Source organism: Musca autumnalis, unplaced genomic scaffold (genome assembly GCF_047663935.1).
Source record: "Musca autumnalis isolate F117 unplaced genomic scaffold, ASM4766393v1 scaffold_4, whole genome shotgun sequence".
In the NCBI taxonomy this organism is placed as follows: Eukaryota; Metazoa; Arthropoda; class Insecta; order Diptera; family Muscidae; genus Musca; species Musca autumnalis.
The window spans coordinates 40,470,412-40,492,025 of record NW_027411977.1 but is presented as its reverse complement, the minus strand read 5'-3'; the positions used below and the strand labels follow the sequence as shown (position 1 = coordinate 40,492,025).

General features: G+C 37.5%; 1 protein-coding gene across 2 annotated transcripts in view; it reads left to right on the top strand.

Moving 5' to 3' along the window:
* Positions 1-21,614, top strand: part of LOC141400824 (uncharacterized) — a 531,740-nt gene that overhangs the window by 78,542 nt on the left and 431,584 nt on the right. For both annotated transcript variants that reach the window (XM_073980393.1, XM_073980392.1), the window contains exon 2: positions 15,909-15,938. The gene's annotated coding sequence lies outside the window, so the exon portion shown is untranslated. The remainder of the gene's footprint in view (positions 1-15,908; positions 15,939-21,614) is intronic.

Genomic DNA, 21,614 nt, shown 5'->3' with positions numbered 1-21,614 from the left:
AAATAGTATGTTCATACTGGCACTTCATGCGTTTCGCTATTTTTATTTCCGTTGAAAAGTTCATCAACAACTTTGCATCATGGAAAAATTTTATACCAATAAGCAAAACATTTTGTCAGCTTATATACACAACAACTTTTTCCCATAACACATATTCAACATTCCTGTGAATTAACAATGTGAAAAAAAGAAAATAAGATGAACCACAAAGAAGAAGTTGCAGCAAGTATGACAATGTTTGTGAAAATGGAAAAAGAAATTTAAGATCACTCAAAGTTGCCGAGAAATTAATGTTTAGCACAGAATTCAAATTTTCCAAGCTAATGTTTTTCGGACTCTAATACGGTCCTTAAGAAGTGGTTCGAATAATTGGGGAGTGTCTAATCTAAATTAGTGGCAACTTCCCAAAAAACATCCAAGTTTTACGACTCTACCCAAATGTGAAGAGAGGAAATTAATATCCGTGAAGAGAGCTGAGTTTAGTAGACGAACAGGCATACTTACCTTTAACTAAATCTTATATTCCCATAGGCGCCGCTCAATTCGCATACTTCAACATAGTTTTTTTTTCAGCAATACCCCTTTTGAAAGATAATCCGCAGTTTGTGGATTTTCTAAAGTATGTGACAAACATGTGCAAAATGTTTGTTTCCACATTCTTTTGCCTTAAATACAGACTCTGTTCATGCCAATAAACCAGTTTTTCTTTTTTTTTTTTTTTTCTTACAACCATTTTGTGGTTCATGTAATCCACTACCGGTTAGACAACTAACAACCGGCTACGCCAACTCACGTGCTGATAAAATGCAAAATCAACACATACACGCACACTGTCAAGAAAATACTATAGAATGGTGGTATTGGTGTCAGTCATTGTGTGTTCTTTGAAGAGGAAAAATGTCAAGTTCTTGTTAAACAAAATTCATGGTTATTTGTTTTTCTTCTTAACTTGGTTGAAAGAGTTTAACCAATTGATTCCTTTGCTGAATGTTGTCATATGGAATTGGTTATTTTTGGAAATTCAAGAGAATTTAAAGAGAACCAAGCAAAGGGAAGAAGCTATCAATTATTTGCAATAAACATTTTCAAATGTTAATAAATAAGAACATGGGACATTGAAATAAGTCTTATAAGCAAGGTCTTCAGGAACGCAAAGTAAAATGGAACACTTGGTTTCTATTCGTTTATGAAAATACTAAGTTCTTCCGCCACATCAATTCTTATTCCTAGGAGATGTGGAATATGCTAACTGAAGAATTTCACTTTCTTTTCAAGAAATGAGACACCTATGAGACATCGATGATTTGTACCCATTCAGAATCCGATATACCATGTTACAGTCATTCCATTAGGGGCTTTCGGAATTTTGTGGCCCAGTTTGGACGAATGCACTTGCCAACAAAACTATGGAGTTGGATTAAAACTCAAAATGTTGCGGAGGAGGTATCTAAAGGAATAAACAGCATTGTCCATTTTTAAAGTGGATTTTATATTGGGTGTTATGCCTTTCGATAGATATCACTCCCAACAGACATTTGAGCTGGTCACCGTATAATTTAGAGCTTTTGGAAAATTATATCCGGAATCATGGACTTACCCACAAAAAACATTATGTCACTGTAAACAAGACTGAAAGGAGTAGCATTAGTAACAAATTTAAAAGGATCCACAAAAAAACCTTTAACCTTTGTGAGGAAGGTAGAGATCCAAAATTTAGACCAAATCGGTTGCCCTGTTTGTTTTTACTGGAAGAAGTGGGCTGATTACCACCATGTCCCAACATGATTTAAGATTCGCAAACATATTACGACATTCAAGCTTTGGACCATAGTATTGACCGGTTCGAGAGATGCCGGCCGCACCAACCACTACATTTAGTAAGTGGCTGGTTTTTTAAAACTTTGGTGCCATAATATCAGGAAGCATGGACTTGCCCCTGAAAAAAACTTGTACCTCGTAATGAGGGCAGCGAATACAAGTTGCTGGAGAAAATTAAAGCGATTCGAGAGCAGGTTTTAAACTGTACCGCAATTTGGTGTAAGAGATACCTGAAAAGTGCACCGATATAGTCCATATTCGAACTTTATCTTGGTCTGGTAAAAACTCAATCCGTAAATCTTTTCGAGTTATAAGGGAGCTAAACGAAGGAGTGGACCGATATGGTCCATCATCGAACTTTAATTAAGATTGATCAAAATATTACAAAAGAAAAAAATTTGGACCGAATCGGTTGATCCGTTCGAGAGTTATTGTGAGCTCCAGGCAAACAGATTGGAACTACGGTCATTGCTAAATCGACTCCAAATTGTCAGAAAAGGATTTTGTCCAAACATAATTGCGGTCTAAAACCATTAATTCGCTGAAGTACATTTTGTTCGTATGAAAGCGTTATAATTTTTTTTAACCTACATGCTGAGGATACAAGAAGCCAATGGAAACCTTAAATGTGAAATTACAGGTAATTCAGTTCGGATATGTGGTTAAAACTTAAATTTTAAAAATACCGCCCAATGGTACCGCTATATGTGGGAGAAGTTTGTCCACCACTGAGAACTTCAAATGTTAAACAAGTAAGAATGGCGTTAAGTTCGGCCAGGCCAAACTTGTTATTCCCTTCACCACGAGCTGTATTGAAGTAAAATTTAACAATTAGTCTCCTTTAATTTATGGCTAACATTCAAAATACCGAAATTCGGGAGGTACCGTTCCATGGGGACTATATCAAAACGACGATCTATACCTACAAATTTCTGGCGGAAAGTTTTTAAAATCAGTGAAGACTACATATCATATTTCCGATATACGAAAATCGGGAGGTACCGATCTATAGGGGTTATACCGTCACGTGAACCAATTCTGACGAATTTCAATTAGAAAAGCGTTTCCCTCCAACAAAGACTAAATACCAAATTTCAGTCATTTTGGTGGGTTGCTGTGGCCACAACGTTCAAAATACCGAAAATCGGGAGGAACGTTCTATGCGGACTATATGAGTGCGTGGAACTATACCGACAAATTTTTCGGAGAAAGTTTTGTACCCCTAACGAAAACTAAGTACCAATTTTCTGCTATTTCGGGGGAATAGTGGCCTCAAAATTCCACCAAAATGACCTTCAAATTACAGAAAATCGGGAGGTGCACTTCTATGGGGGCTATATGAAGGCGTGGACCTATACCGAGATATTTAGACGGGAAAGTTAAATACCACGTTGATGGATTTTTGTGGTCATAACCTTCAAAATCCCCAAAATCGGAATGTACCGTTCTATGGGACTATATTAAGGTGTGGACCTGTACCAACACATTTTTGGGGGAAAGTTTTATACCACCAACGAAGACTAAATACCAAATTTGAGCCATTTCCGAGGAATATTAAGACCACAAGCTTCAAAATACTAAAAATCGGGAGGTACACTTCTATGGGGGCTATATGAAGGCGTAGACCTGTACCGACATATTTAAACGGGACAGTCGAATACCCCCAACGAAGACTAAATATCACCCATTTTGATGGATTATTGTGGCCATAGTCTTCAAAATACCAAAACTCGGGATGTACCGTTCTATGGGAGCTATATTAAGGCGTTGACCTGTACCGACACATTTCTGGGGGAAAGTTTTATACCACCAACGAAGACTAAATACTAAACTTAAGCCATTTCGGAGGAATATTAAGACCACAAGCTTCAAAACACTGAAAATCGGGAGGTACCGTACTATGAGGGATATATGGAGGCGTGGGCCTATACCGAAAAAAAAATTGGGGAAAAGTCTTATACCCCCATTTCGGTGTGATAATGAAGCTATGGGGACTATATCAAAACGTGAACCGATATAGCCGTTTTTCTATACCAAACAGCCTAGGTCCAATAGAAACTTCTATACTAAATTACAAAGCTCTATCTTAAAAATTACGAGCTGCATCTTGATTTCAACAGATAGATTTTTATCCTGATCAATATATATACTTTATAGGATCTCCGATGACTATACCCTCCATATTACATATAGTTCGGTCAAAATATGTAGCCAAAATTCTCAAAATACTTAAATTCGGTAGGCTATTAGGGGGCTACCACTGCTAAATTATAGGTAAAATGTAAACAAACAAGTAAAAAAGTATCAGTCGGCTTTGCTGACAGAGATATACCCTCAACCCCTGTGAATTGAAGCTTTCATCTACGGACAGATCGAATGTATTGAGGGTCTTTTCAGAATTTTGTGGCCCTTTTTAAACATTTGAACTTACAGACAAAAATGTGGATTAGGATTAAAGTTGTACTTGAAGGAATGGACCGACTAGTCCATTATGAAAGTGGATCTTATTTTGGGAGTCATATCTTTCCGATAGATATCGCACCCACTAGACATTTTAGCATGAACTATGCCAGGAAGCATAATATCGCTGTAAACAGACAACAACCAATAGCATCGGTATATATTTCCAAAGGATCTTTGAACAGATCCTAAACTGCACTTAAACAAAAATTTTGTTTTTTTGTAGGGGAAGTACCTTAAGGAGAGGACCAATATGGGCCATTTTAGAAGTTAAACTAAATTTGGACAAAATTTTAGAAGATCCAAGGTATGGACCAAATTGGTTACCCTGTTCATGAAAGTGCATACCAGTTTAGTGACATATTTAAATTTTGGGGGGAAGTACTGAAAGTTGTGGACCGGTGTTGCCCATCTTCGAACTGAAACTTAGTCTGGATAAAATATGACGAAGGCCAAATTTTGGACCAAATCCATTGACCAGTTCGAGTGCTTTAGTGCGCTCCAGCCACTACACATGGTGCCATAGGAATTTTTACAACTTTCGGGCTATTTTCTCAGAAAGTATTTACTTGCCCCTGAAAAAACTTGTACCATCGTTAAGGGGTCAGCTTCAACAAAAATCAAAATGACTCGAGTGCAGGTCTTAAAGTGAACTTATCCGAAATTTTGTGTGGGAGGTACCCGAAGGAGTGGACAAATATAGTCCATATTCGAACCTGATCTATACCTGGTAGATATATTGGATGTGTAAGGTATGGACTAAATCGGTCTTTCCCTTCAAGAGTTATCGTGCGCACAATTTTTCCGAAAATTTTTTAACTTTTGTGGGGGAGGTACCTGAAGAAGTGGACCGATATGGCTTATCTTGGAACTTAAAATATGTTTGGACAAAATATTGCGAATGCCAAATGTTGGACAGAATCGGCAGATCCGCTAGAGAGTTATCTTGCGCTCCAAAAACTACACACAGTGTCAAAGGGGTTTATTGAAACTTTCAGGCTATTTTGTCAGGAATTATGGGCTTGCCCCTAATGGAAGTTGTACCGCAATATGGGAGGAAATACAAGTTGTTACAACAAAAATCAAAGCGATTCGTGAACAGGTCCTACACTGAACTTTTCCGAAATTTTGTGTGGGAGGTACCCCGAAGGATTGGACCGATTAAATCCATATTGGAACCACATCTAAGTCTGGTAGAAATTTCTCGATGTGCAAACTTTGGACCAAATCGGGTACTTCATTCAAGAGCTATCGTGCGCACAAATGTTTCTAACATTTTCGAACTTTTGTGGGAGAGGTACCGGAAGGAGTGGACCGATATAACCCATCTTCGAACTTAAACTAAGTTTGGACAAATATTACGAAAGCCAAATTTTGGAACGAATCGGTTGATCCGTTCGAAAGTTATCGTGCGCTCCAGCCAGACAGACGGACGGACATGGCTAATTCAACTCCAAATTGCCTGAAACACATTTCGTCCAAATATACTTGGGGTTTAAGACCATTATTTCGATGAGGCACATTTTGCCCGTATGAAAGTGTATATACCCGCGTTAGCATAAATGCTTAGTGTATAAAAATGTAACAAAAGTCCCCAGAATTCCTAACATCGGTAGGTACCATTATATTGGGGCTATACCAAAACCAGACGTATGTTGACAATCTTTGATGGAGAAGTTTTGTGACCATTGGGTACTTCAAATCTCAAATTACAGGTAGTTCGGTCAAAAATGTAGTAAAAAATCTCAAACTATACCAAAACATAGACCTATACCAAAACATGTACCTATGTTGACAATTTTTGTTGAAGTTTTGTGACAGTGGCAACCTAAAATGTCAAATTACAGCATTAACATTATATAGAGGTTATACCAATATGTGGGCCAATATAGGAGGGTATAACAAATGAATGAAATACAGATCCCAAGACAGCCAAAGACTATTTTAATCGCATAACCTTTACATTACTTATAAATCCGAAAAAGAGTTGGAATATACGAATTTAGAGGATTAACCGGAGCAAAAGATAACACATACCAGCGTTTTTTTCAATATAACAGGTTATGTGATCACATTGCCTTTTTTACAGTCGATATTCTCTTATCCTTATTCTTATAGTAAAGATTTACGATAGCTGTAATCTTTTATTTTGTGCAAAGTACCATCATCCTAAATCATTCGCCATTGAAATTATACCAATTTTCCTGACCATATACAACAGTCATAATGAACACATGTATATACATATACATGTATATGTACACATCTTATGTTTGTTAGCCATTAATTTTGTTTTTGTCAACAAAATATCCACTAACTTACCCACACGCAGACACACACACTCATCATTCCATCCATCGAGATATAAAAATTTAAATAGCTTTTACGTGTTGGTGCCGAATTTTACGTGTCAAAATACAAAAGAATAAACCCGGCCATCTCAACACGTCACAAAAAGTAAAAGCTGCCATTAAATAAAGTGCGTTTTACTGGCCAGACTTTAAGTGTTTTCGTTCTTTCTTACAAAAGCTTTACAACATCGTATGTCGTAGTATACGTTGCGACGACCAATGCCATATATCTTGGGTAATTCTTGAAATGCCAAGGTAAACCCAAAATGTACAACAAAAACAACAACAACGTAATGCCTTGAGATTCTGGCGAAATAAAAAGTTCATAAATATTATTGTGATGATTGGTGAATGTATTAGTGTGTCATATCCAAGCACAAAACACACAAAGGATATGCATAAATAACAAATGGGAATAAAAACACAAGAGATACGCACACACACGCACAGCAGAGAAAAGAACATAACATAATTTATGATAAATAAACATAAAATCCCACAGCAACAAAATGTTGTTGATGGGCGTCTTAGGTGATGCAGAAAGGGAGAGATGGGTGTTTGTTTTTCTGTGTACCAAAGGACATTTCTTAAGGAACATGATGCTGCGTAGTTGTTGGTTTTTGTGCGTGCCCAAAATAAGAAAACACTAAATTCATTGTTGTGCTATACTAATAAGTCCTTCGCAAAGGTACTAGACAAACAAAATGTTAGGGTGTAACGCAATATACTTATTAACTTAGATGGCCTATCCAGAACATTTGCCCTATAAGACGAACTAGGAACCATTCCTCTCTGTTTGTTGCTTTGCTTTTTGGAATACAGTGTTTTTCGATCTCGCCTTCCACTTGTTCGCTCCATCTAAGCATAGGCTCGTATTTATACGCATTTTTAGCGGGTTCATAATTTCTTCCTCTTATTTCACAACTGATGTTGTTTGTTGTGTTTATGGCGGTCGTAGGTAGATGAAGTCTTCCACTAACTCAAAATCATAGGAACCAACATCCACTGTTGGTCCGAGCTCAATGGACGCATTACCCGTCGACACCATCAACTGACCCACTTTAGCAGATTCTTCTTCGATCTTCTTAAAGGTATCAATTACTTCTTTTCCTTATCGGCCCATTATGTTTATTTCGTCAGCTTAAGCAAGTAAATTGTAACATATTTTTCACATCTGCACCTCGTATTACCTTTTTCAACAAGATGTTGAAGATATCACACGACAGGCCGTCACATTGCCTGAAACCTCTTTTGGTAATAAACTCTTCGGGGAGGTTCTTTCCTGTTTTAACTGAGAACCGAGTTTCAGTTAATGTGATCTTACAAAGCCGAATTAGCTTTCCGGGGATACCAAATTCAGACATGGCTTGGAATACCCTTGAACGTAGCGGGCTGTCGAAGGCTGCTTTATAATCGACAAAAAGTTGGTAGGTGCCGATCTGCATTATTGGGTCTTTTCCTGGATTTGTCCCAAGGTAAATAGTGGATTTTTCAGGTCTAAAGTCGCACTGATAGGGTCCAATATTTTCAATTATTTCATTCATCGGCTCCCTATTGCATATAAGATACGATCTTAATGCCCCTATAATTGGAGCACACAGTCTTATCTCCCTTCTTGTGGACTGAACATAGGATGCTCAGGTTCCAATCGTCGGCTGCGCGTTCTTCCTGCCAGGTGGTGATAACTAGCTGATGGATACATCCTTTAAGCGAACAGCACAAACTGTACAAAATGGTGAAATTTTGTGAGGGAGATACCCGAAGATGTGTTCCAATATAGACCTTCTTCTATTCGTAAGTTTTTGTGTTCATCGGTCATTTAAGTTGGTGCCGGCAGGGTTATTTAGACATATGGAAATATGGAAATATGCATTTGTGCCAAAACAAGTAAAAAAGTGTCAGTCGGCTTTGCTGACAGAGATATACCCTCCGTCTGTATAAATTTAATCAATTTTTTTCCCAAAAAACGTATGTATTTAGGGGTTTTTAAACATTTTGGGCGTTTGAACCAACAAAAATGTTGGTTCAAGTTAAAGAACAAAAGTTTTGAGGAGGATATATTAAAAGGAATGGATGTACATTGACCATTATGGAAGTGGATCTCCAGCCACTACATATGGCGCCATAGGGGGTTCTCACACCCTTCGGGCTGTTTGCTCAAGAAGTATGTACTTGCCCCTGTAAAAACTTTGACCATAATAATTGAGACAGCGAACGCAAGTTGCTTCAACAAAAATCAAAGTGATTCGATAGCAGGTCTTAAAATGAACTTATCCGAAATTTTGTGTGGGAGGTACCAGATGGAGTGGACAAATATAGTCCATATTTTAACCTGATCTATATCTAGTGGATATATTAGGATGTGTAAAGTATGGACTAATTCGGCCACTCCCTTCAAGAGTTACCGCACGAACAAATTTTCCGAACATTTTTGAACTTTTGTGGGGGAGGTACCTGAAGGAGTGGACCGATATGACTTTTCTTCTAACTTAAACTATGTGTGGACAAAATATTACTAAGGCCAAATTTTGGACCAAATCGGCAGATCCGTTCGAGAATCATCTTGCGCTCCAACAACCTCAAACGGTGTCATAGGGGGTTCTTGAAACTTTCAGGCTATTTTCTCGGGACGTATGGACTTGCCCCTAAGGAAACTTGTACCGTCGAATGGGGGCAGTGAATACAAGTTGCTAAAACAACAAGGAAAAAAGTATCAGTCGGCTTGGCCGACAGAGATATACCCTCAGCCTGTGTATATTGAAACAATTTTTTTCCCATAAAACGTATGTATTTAGAGGGGTTTAAAAATTGTGAACGCATGAACCGACAAATATGTTGATTAGATTAAAGAGCAGAAGTTTTGCGGGGGAATTACTTAAAAGAATGGATCGACATTGACCATTATGGAAGTCGATCTCCAGCACTACATACGTTGCCATAGGTGGGTTTTACTCCCTTTGGGCTGTCTGCTTAAGAAGTGTGGTTTTGCCCCTGAAACAACTTTTACCATCATAATTGAGGCAGCGAATGCAAGTTGCTTCAACAAAAATAAAAGTGATTCGATAGCAGGTCTTAAAGTGAACTTATCCGAAATTTTGTTTGAGAGGTACTGGATGAAGTGGACAAATATAGTCCATATTTGGACCTGATCTATATCTCGTAGATATATTAAGATGTGTTAAGTATGGACCAATTTGGCCACTCCCTTCAAAAGTTACCGTACGAATAATTTTTCCGAACATTTTTGAAATTTTGTGGGGGAGGTACCTGAAGAAGTGGACCGATATGGCTTATCTTCGAAATTAAACTATGTTTGGACAAAATATTACTAAGGCCAAAATTTGGACCCAATCAGCAGATCCGTTGGAGAGTTATCTTGCGCTCCAACCACGCCACACGGTGTCATAGGGGTTTTGTGAAACTTTCAAGCTATTTTCTCAGGAAGTTTGGACTTGCCCCTGCTGAAACTTGTACCGTCGTATGGGGGGCTGTGAATACAAGTTGCTAAAAGAAAAACCAAAGCGATTAGAGAACAGGTCCTAAACTGAACTTATCCGAAATTTTGTGTGGGAGGTACCCGAAAGAGTAGACCCATTGAGTCCATATTGGAATCTCATCTAAGTCTGGTACATATTTGACGATGAGCAAAGTATGAACCAAATCGGTTACCCCCTTAAAGAGTTATCGTGCGCACAAATTTTCCGAACTTTTTCGAACTTTTGTGGGGGAGGTACCGGAAAGAGTGGACCGAACTTAAACTAAGTTTGGGCAAAATATTACGAAAGCCAAAATTTGAACCGAATCGGTTCATCGGTTCGAGAGTTATCGTGCGCTCCAGCCAGCAGGACAGACAGACAGACAGACAGACGGACGGACATGGCTAGATCGACTCCAAATTGTCTGAAACACATTTCGTCCAAACATACTTGGGGTCTAAAACCATTATTTCGATGAGGCACATTTTCATCGTATCAAAGTGTATATACCCTCCATAGCCTAAAGGCTGAGGGTATAAAAATGAATGTCAAAATTTTGGTACAACATCTGGCAACTCTGACAGCTAGGACATGGACCTTTTAAAAATATATTAATTTAATAAAAATATATTAATATAATATTTTAAGTGCAAGTAAATATATTCAAAATATCGCGAAACTAATATGTATTGCTAAATATTATAGTGGATTTTGAAGGGGGGAGGTAATAGTTTAATTTTCATTAAAAAATAGTGTTTTAGCGTATTGTGGAATTCTAGTTAGCTGCATATTTTCTTAGTGTATTTTGTAATGCCACTTCGACCATATACATAAATTTGACCTAAGGTTTTAGTTATGATGCCCACCAGTGCCCACCTCGGGAATAATTTTCCAAAGTAGCTCAAGGGCTTAAGATTATTCAGTATTAAAATCAGCTGCCATCTAGGCTGCCATCTAGTGCCTATAAACGGTGGGCCGCTGCCTAGAGCTTCCCCAGAATAGGGGTTCTATGGATATATTAGCGTATAATTCTGTTATCTGACCACGTACATTAACATAATTGGTATCAGTGACAAGATAAAGAAATCTTCTTCCAAATTTGTCTTACGTTGGCGGTACGTGCCTTCCAGGAAGAACTCTATAAGATCTATATTAAAAATTTAAAAATTTTTAGACAAAAATTTTGATTTTTTTAATCCGCTAAATTGGTTGGATTTTTGGAGATTGTTTTGTTTCCCCAAGCCTATTTTTGCTTCATAAGATAATCGGGACCCTTATTCATGTCATTTTGCATTAACAGCATAAAACAATTCTTACAGTATACCCCCTCCAGAGGGGAAAGGGGGGAGAATGTTACGCTCGTGGTTTCTTAAAACACTCTTCGCAGCAGCACAAAGCTGTAACCAGCGCATTAGCTTGATATTTACACGGGAAATATTTTTGGCCACTTTCTCCATACAAGTGGATCCACTGTGCATGGGTTCCTAGGTGGAGGTCTCTGGTATCCAAGTATGGATTTTGCGGTTGTTTGCATGGAGTGGGCAGTATTTTGCCATTGTGCTGATATGTTATCGGGACGAGGAGTGCTTTTATTAAGCAATTGTTCTAGTTGAGTTGAATATGCTGTGGCTATCTGTTATGTTTGCAGCTCACCGATGTCCAACTTGCGCGTTGTATATGTTCGTGCTTTATTTGCAACGTCTAGGCTACCTTGTTGCAGCAAAGATAGGTATCCGATTTTTGCAAGAAGGTAGTGGTCCGAATCTACGTTTGCTCCTCGGAACGATCATACATCCAACACGCTCGATGAATGTCTTCCATCTATCACAAGATGATCAATTTGATTTCTTGTTTTTTGATCGGGATACTGCCAGATGCCCTTATGAATATCGAGATGGTACTGCTAATGTTTTTTTGTCGCTGCGGAGTCTATCAGCCTCATTCCATTGTCAGATATTTCACTGTGGAGACTAAATTTCCCGACTGTTGGGCCAAAGTTAATCTCCTTTCCAATTTTAGCATTAAAATCGCCTAGAATAATTTTAATGTGATGGGCAGAGAACGATCATACATTTCTTCTAAGCGCTCGTAGAATATATATTTGGTCGTTGTTTGTCTTCGGTTTGAGCATGAGCGCAAATAAAGCTAATGTTGAAGAATTTTGCTTTTATCCGTATTGTACCTTTTTATTCACTTGGGTGAAGCTTGAGACGAGATATTTTAACCTCCGACAAACTACAAATCCGCAACCAAACTTATGCTTTGTGTCATGGCAGCTATAATACAGTGCTTGACTTTTAGGTGTTGTTGTGACGCCTTTCCCAATCCATCGTATTTCCTGTATGGCAGTAATGTCGCCTTGTACTTTTCAAGTACATCTGCCAATGCGTAAACTGCACCTTCACTAGAAAGAGTGCGAACATTCTAGGTGCATATTCGCAGATCATGGTCCTTAAAACATTTGCAGGGATCGTCAACTTCGGAAGGGTTTGTTTTTCCTTTATTTCGTATTTTCATAGTAGGCTTTTTCCCAGGGAAGGGTTACTAACCCGATGCCCTAACCCAAGTTTTTAAAATTCTTATGGGTGAACGGCCACGAGGACTACCTGCTGCAAAAAAATCAAAACGATTTTAGACATGTCACATGTACGAAAAATGTTTAAATTTTGTGTGCGAGGTACCCGAACGAGATTTAAGTGTCTAAGAAATATTTAAAAGCGCTAAGGTTGGATTACTGTCAATCATTCCTTCCGATAGCTATCGTGCTCATCAGGCATTATGCCAGAAAGCATGGACTTCCCCACGAAGAACATTATATCGTTGTAAACAGGACCACAAGAAGAACTTTCGGTAAAATTTTACAACAGAACATAACATCTTCGGGTGCCTCCCTCACAAAATTTCGCCATTTTGTGCACTTTAATAATGGTAAAATTTTGTGAGAGAGGTACCCGAAGGTGTTTTCCAATATAGAACTTCTTCAATTCGTAAGTTTTTGTGTTCATCGGTCATTTGAGTTGGTGCCGGCTGGGTTAGTTAGACATATGGAAATATGGACTTGTAAGAGGACAGCCAACACAACCTGCTGCAAAAACATTTGAAGCTGATTCGACAAGAGTCCCTAAGCCAAAAAAGTTAGGAAATTTGTGTGGGGGGTGTTGGAAGATGTGGACCCATATATTCCATATTCAAACTTGATCTTAATTTGGACAAACTGTGAAGATAACCAAATTATGGACTAAATCGGTTGATCCGTTCGAGAGTTATCGTGCGTTCCAGATAGACGGACCGACGGACGTACATGGGTGAATCGTCCCTAAATTGTCTGACACCGATTTCGTCCAAACATATTTTGGGTCTACAACCATCATTTTGAGGGCCTGTTACAACGTGGATTTGTTTAAATAATATTTTTTGAGGCATGTCACAACATGGATTTTTTAAAGAATATTTTTTGAGGACCTGTTACAACGTGGATTTTTTAAAGAATATTTTAAGAGGACCTGTTACAACGTGGATTTTTTAAAGAATATTTTTTGAGGACCTGTTACAACGTGGATTTTTTAAAGAATATTTTTTGAGGACCTGTTACAACGTGGATTTTTAAAGAATATTTTTTGAGGACCTGTTACAACGTGGATTTTTTAAAGAATATTTTTTGAGGACCTGTTACAACGTGGATTTTTTAAAGAATATTTTTTGGGGACCTGGTACAACGTGGATTTTTTAAAGAATATTTTTCGAGGACCTGTTACAACATGGATTTTTTAAAGAATATTTCTTGAGGACCTGTTACAACGTGGATTTTTTAAAGAATATTTTTTGAGGATCTGTTACAACGTGGATTTTTTAAAGAATATTTTTTGAGGACCAGTTACAACGTGGATTTTTTAAAGAATATTTTTTGAGGACCTGTTACAACGTGGATTTTTTAAAGAATATTTTTTGAGGACCTGTTACAACGTGGATTTTTTAAAGAATATTTTTTGATCGCCTGTCACTACGTGGATTTTTTAAAGAATATTTTTTGATCGCCTATCACTACGTGGATTTTTTAAAGAATATTTTTTGATCGCCTGTCACTACGTGGATTTTTTAAAGAATATTTTTTGATCGCCTGTCACTACGTGGATTTTTTTAAAGAATATTTTTTGATCGCCTGTCACTACGTGGATTTTTTTAAAGAATATTTTTTGATCGCCTGTCACTACGTGGATTTTTTTAAAGAATATTTTTTGATCGCCTGTCACTACGTGGATTTTTTTAAAGAATATTTTTTGATCGCCTGTCACTACGTGGATTTTTTTAAAGAATATTTTTTGATCGCCTGTCACTACGTGGATTTTTTTAAAGAATATTTTTTGATCGCCTGTCACTACGTGGATTTTTTTAAAGAATATTTTTTGATCGCCTGTCACTACGTGGATTTTTTTAAAGAATATTTTTTGATCGCCTGTCACTACGTGGATTTTTTTAAAGAATATTTTTTGATCGCCTGTCACTACGTGGATTTTTTTAAAGAATATCTTTTTAGGGACTGTTACAACTGTGACTGCTGGTTCAAATTCTAGAGATTGGTAATCTAGTTCCTAGTTCACTGTCCTAGTTCCAAAACGTATGAATAACGTCATACAAAATAACATGTGAAAATGCGTATACGCAGTTTTTTCATGCAAACAATGCGGATAATTGGAACTATGTAGTGAACTAAATCGTTCCATCTAGTTCAATTGGCGCAACCCTACATATAATCGTTCCTTCCACTAATTCTTGGCATTGATTTTTGTCGTAAACAAGGACCTCTTTGCAATGTTTCGAATTCTTCCTATATCTTATATTATACCACAGGAAATTAAAATATAATTTCCCCTAATAAATACACATGCATATAAACCAAAAACACATACACATATGCATGTATATTCCTGCGAACTCCCATGTCATATAAAATATGAAAGAATGACAACGCAGTTCATAAATTTATGAGTTAAGTTTTCCATGGCTTATCAAGGATAATTTTGATTATTAATTTATTGTGGTTTGAAACGGTAATTTAAGCTCTCACGAATGAACACACTCGCTTAGATATCACACTTTATTCCCAATCGATTTGTTTTAAATATGCAACAACAAGACGTGTAAGAATTTTTACGATTACCCAAGGAATAACATTAATATTTCAAATAGATATCCTTTGTGGTTGATATTTGCCATCAGGTCACATGACAGACATATATTTGAATTATGCATTTACGCTTGTCATCTCATAACGTTTTATATTTTATGACATAAGTTAATTGTCTTACCTCACTGGTGTGACATTTAAATGACTTGAAATGCCAAAAATTATTTTAAATATGTTTAAAATACAAGGTGCAATAATGTGGTTTTCACAGAAAACTTCATAAGTTGAAAATTTCAGGAGAGCAAAAGTAAATTGTTTATGGCTACATAGATTATATACTCCCGGTGCCTCATTGAAATAATGGTTTTAGACACTCTATGCCAACAAAAAGTCCAAGAGTAAGAGTTGGTAAGATTTGCTTAAACACATGTATGTACATCAACATCTCTTAGTAATTTTGCTAACAGGAAACTCTCGTCCCGACGATGAGCGTTGAACTCGCAACTCTCGGTTTTGCAGTCACCACACACACTGTTTTCCACCATACACATTAATGAAAATAGTAATTAGTTTTGTATTGTAATTTTTTTTATAAAAATAAGCCAATCTTTTTCTGTCTTTATTAGCAATAATATCACCTTAATTAATTTATTTTTCAAATTATTATTATATTTTCAGATATTTATCAAAGTTAGCCGGCATATAAAGGTAAGCTCGCTCGCTCATACAGTTTCTTTCTTCATACTTACTTACTTAGTTGGCCCATTACAGAACATTTGTTCTATAGACCGAACTAAGAAAAGATCTCCATTCCTCTCTGTTTTTCGCTTGACTTTTTGGAATACCGCGCCTTTCCATTTCTTCATCCACTTGTTTGCTCCATCGAAGCTTAGGCCTGCCGATTCTGCGTGCACCGCCATGTGGCATGTATTCATACGCCTTTTTAGCGGGTTCATCATCGCTCATTCTCATGATATGGCCTAGCCAACGCAATCGTTGCATCTCGATACGTTTAACTATATGCATATCTTTGTATAGCTTATATAGCTCGTGGTTCATACGACGTCGATATTCACCGTCAACGCAAATCGGCCCGTAGATCTTTCGAAGAATTTTCCTCTCAAACACACCAAGCACTGCCTTATCTGCTTGCGCAAGTACCCATGCTTCGGAGCCATACATTAGCACGGGTAGTATCAGCGTTTTGTATAGTGTTATTTTTGTTTGACGAGATGTGGCTTTGTTTTTAAATTGCTTACTTAATCCATAGTAGCATCATCAATTCTTCTTCTTATTTCACAACTGATGTTGTTTGTTGTGTTTATGGCAGTGCCGAGGTAGACGAAGTCTTTAACTACCTCAAAATTGTAGGTACCAACTTCTACGGTTGGTCCGAGCTCTATGGACGCTTTGCGCGTCGACACCATCAATTTGGTCTTTTCGCCGTTTACCGCCAGACCCACTTTTGCAGATTCTGCTTCGACCTTCCTAAAGGTATCAGTTACTTCCTTTACTGATCGTCCCATGATGTCTATGTCATCAGCATAGGCAAGTAACATGTGGCTATTGGTGTAAATTGTGCCATTTCTTTTGACATTTGCATCTCGTATTACCTTTTCCAGCAAAATGTTGAACAGGTCACACGAAAGGCTGTCTCCTTGTCTGAAACCTCTTTTGGTACAAAATTCTTCGGAGAGGTTCTTTCCAATTTTAACTGAGGACCTAGTATCAGTTAAAGTCATCTTACAAAGCCGGATGAGCTTTGCGGGGATACCAAATTCAGACATTGCGTGAAATACCTTTGATCGGAGGGGACTGTCGAATGCTGCTTTATAATCGACAAAAAGGTGAAATATGTCGATCTGCATCTCTTGGGTCTTCTCTAGGATTTGCCGCAGGGTAAATATCTGGTCAATGGTGGACTTGCCAGGTCTAAAGCCACATTGGTATGGTCCAATTATTTCGTTGACCATTGGCTTTAGTCGTTCGCACAATATCCCTGTCACTATCTTATAGGCAATAGGGAGAAGACTTATGCCCCTATAGTTTGAGCATACAGTCTTATCTCCTTTCTTGTGGACGGGACATAGGATGCTCAGGTTCCAATCATCGGGTACGCGTTCTTCCTGCCAGATGGTGCTAACTAGCTGATGCATACACCTTATCAGCGCGTCGCCTCCGGTTTTAAACAGCTCGGCTGGTAAGCCATCGGCTCCTGCTGCTTTATTATTCTTCAGCCGGTTGATTGCTGTTTTTACCTCATCTTGGCCGGGCGGTATACATTCTATACCATCTTCTGGGATTGGATCTGTGGTATCATCGTCTTCGCTACTATTGGATACCAGCAGATTGGAGAAATGTTCCTTCCATATCCTGAGCACGCTATCTGTATCTGTTACCAGATTACCTTGCTGGTCTCTACAGGAGGATGTGCCTGTACCAAAACCATCTGTTTGATGTTTCACTCTTTGGTAGAATTTTCGGACTTCATTCTGTCTCCTGTACATCTCGATTTTTTCACACTCCCGCTTATCCATTTCTCTCTTTTTCTTGCGGAAAAGCCGTTTCTCTTCTCTCCTTTTCTCCCGATATCTTTCTCGTGCGCTACGCGTTGCTACTGATTGTAAAGTAGCTCTATATGCCGCATTTTTCTCTTCGGTAGCAGCACGACACTCCTGGTCATACCATGAATTCCTTTGTGGAGGTCTCTGGAATCCAAATGTGGATTTTGCGGCTGTTTGCATGGAGTGGGCAATATGCTGCCATTGTGTTGTTATGTTATCGGGAAGAGGAGTGCTCGCGTTAAGCAATTGGGCTAGTTGAGTGGAATATGCTGTGGCTATCTGTTGTGTTTGCAGCTTATCGATGTCCAACTTCCGCGTTGAGTCTGTTCGTGCTTTATTTGCAACGTTTAGACGGGTACGTACCTTTGCTGCAACAAGGTAGTGGTCCGAATCAATGTTTGCGCCTCGGAACGATCGTACATCCAACACGCTGGATGAATGTCTTCCATCTATTACAACATGATCAATTTGATTACTTGTTCTTTGATCTGGAGACAGCCAGATGCCCTTATGAATATCGAGATGATTAAATCTGGTACTGCTAACTACCATGTTTTTTGCAGCTGCAAAGTCTATCAGCCTCATACCATTGTCAGATGTTTCACTATGGAGACTGAATTTCCCGACTGTTGGGCCAAAGATATTCTCCTTTCCAATTTTGGCATTAAAATCGCCTAGAATGATTTTAATGTCATGGGCAGGGCAACGGTCATATGTTTCTTCTAAGCGCTCGTAAAATATATCTTTGGTCTGTTCGTCCTTTTCTTCAGTGGGAGCATGAGCACAAATAAAGCTGATGTTGAAGAATTTAGCTTTTATTCGAATTGCAGCAAGTCTTTCATTCACTGGGGTGAAGCTGGATACAAGATGTTTTAGTCTCCGACTAACTACGAATCCGCAACCAAATTCATGCTTTACGTCATGGCAGCTATAATACAGTGCGTCACCTTTAGGTGTTGTTGTGACGCCTTTCCCAATCCATCGTATTTCCTGTATGGCAGTAATATCGGCCTTGTACTTTTCAAGTACGTCTGCCAATACGAAGACTGCACCTTCTCTATAAAGAGTGCGGACATTCCAGGTGCAGATTCGCAGATCATGGTCCTTAAAACGTTTGCGGGGTTCGTCAACTTTAGAGGGGTTTGTTTTTCTTTTCTTTCGTTTTTTCATAGTAGGATGTTTTTTCTAGGGGAGGGTTACTAACCCGACGCCCAAACTCAAGTTTTTAACGTTCTTATGGGTGAACGCGCGGCACATGTTAGCTCACTACCTTTAACGGGTGTTAAAGGCAGTTCCCCAGGGACACCACGGGGAGGTCAGTGTCCACTTGAGATGAAAGAGGGACCAAGATAGATCCTGGGCTTTGCCATGTTAAAGCCAGTCAAGACCATTGCTTGGTATCATTCATCCCCTACGTCTTTCTTCATACATACCAAAATATAGCTAGGAAAAATATTGATACCAAAACAATATACTGACACAATTCTACCCATTGTCACTTTAAAGATTTATAACACCTCAATAGTGTATCACTCAAAATCGTGTTATATTTTTGTAATCTTAAAACTTTTTAAGTGCCTATACGTATTCCATCCAAAGACAATACCTTGCGACAAGTTGAGACAAGTCAATAAAACTCCACCTACAATTTAATAATGGAAACGTTGTGGTGTATCGAAATGTACAATGAACGGGAAATTCTTTTGAATTATTATTCCTTTCCCTTTTACTTTGGTTTTTCATGAAAAGGAAAAGAACTGTCGGTAATAATTTATTTTGTAATATTTTTTTCGACTTCCTTAGGGATGAAAGCCACACAGAAACAAAGTATACAAAAATAAAAGAGAAATGTTGACAATTTCCTTAAAGAAAAATTGACAACATAAGAAATAAAAACAGAATGTGGACTTTTTAAAGAATATTTTTTGAGGGCCTGGGACAACTTGGATTTTTTAAAGAATATTTTTAGAATCTGTCACACGTAGATTTTTTAAAAGAATAATTTTTGAAAGCCTGTCACAACGTGGATTTTTTTGAAGAATAATTTTTGAAAGCCTGTCACAACGTGGATTTTTTAAAGCCTGTCACAACGTGAATTTTTTAAAGAATAATTTTTGAAAGCCTGTCACAACGTGGATTTTTTAAAGCATATTTTTTTGATGGCCTGTCACTAGGTGGATTTTTAAACAATATTTTTTGAAAGCCTGTCACAACGTGGATTTTTTAAAGAATAATTTTTGAAAGCCTCTCACAACGTGGATTTTTTAAAGAATAATTTTTTAAAACCTCTCACAACGTGGATTTTTTAAAGAATAATTTTTGAAAGCCTGTCACAACATGGATTTTTTAAAGAATAATTTTTGAAAGCCTGTCACAACGTGGATTTTTTAAAGAATTTTTTTTGAAAGCCTGTCACAACGTGGATTTTTTAAAGAATAATTTTTGAAAGCCTGTCACAACGTGGATTTTTTAAAGAATCATTTTTGAAAGCCTGTCACAACGTGGATTTTTTAAAGAATCATTTTTGAAAGCCTGTCACAACGTGGATTTTTTAAAGAATAATTTTTGAAAGCCTGTCACAACGTGGATTTTTTAAAGAATAATTTTTGAAAGCCTGTCACAACGTGGATTTTTTTAAAGAATAATTTTTGAAAGCCTGTCACAACGTGGATTTTTTAAAGAATATTTTTTGAGCGCCTGTAACAACGTGGATTTTTTAAAGAATATTTTTTGAGCGCCTGTCACAACGTGGATTTTTTAAAGAATATTTTTTGGGAGCCTGTCACAACGTGGATTTTTTAAAGAATAATTTTTGAGCGCCTGTCACAACGTGGATTTTTTAATGAATATTTTTTGAGCGCCTCTCACAACGTGGATTTTTTAAACAATAATTTTTGAAAGCCTGTCACAACGTGGATTTTTTAAACAATAATTTTTGAAAGCCTGTCACAACGTGGATTTTTTAAACAATAATTTTTGAAAGCCTGCCACAACGTGGATTTTTTAAACAATAATTTTTGAAAGCCTGTCACAACGTGGATTTTTTAAAGAATAATTTTTGAAAGCCTGTCACAACGTGGATTTTTTAAACAATAATTTTTGAAAGCCTGTCACAACGTGGATTTTTTAAAGAATAATTTTTGAAAGCCTGTCACAACGTGGATTTTTTAAAGAATAATTTTTGAAAGCCTGTCACAACGTGGATTTTTTAAAGAATAATTTTTGAAAGCCTGTCACAACGTGGATTTTTTTAAAGAATAATTTTTGAAAGCCTGTCACAACGTGGATTTTTTAAAGAATATTTTTTGAGCGCCTGTAACAACGTGGATTTTTTAAAGAATATTTTTTGAGCGCCTGTCACAACGTGGATTTTTTAAAGAATATTTTTTGGGAGCCTGTCACAACGTGGATTTTTTAAAGAATAATTTTTGAGCGCCTGTCACAACGTGGATTTTTTAATGAATATTTTTTGAGCGCCTGTCACAACGTGGATTTTTTAAAGAATCATTTTTGAAAGCCTGTCACAACGTGGATTTTTTAAAGAATCATTTTTGAAAGCCTGTCACAACGTGGATTTTTTAAAGAATCATTTTTGAAAGCCTGTCACAACGTGGATTTTTTAAAGAATCATTTTTGAAAGCCTGTCACAACGTGGATTTTTTAAAGAATCATTTTTGAAAGCCTGTCACAACGTGGATTTTTTAAAGAATCATTTTTGAAAGCCTGTCACAACGTGGATTTTTTAAAGAATAATTTTTGAAAGCCTGTCACAACGTGGATTTTTTAAAGAATATTTTTTGAGCGCCTGTCACAACGTGGA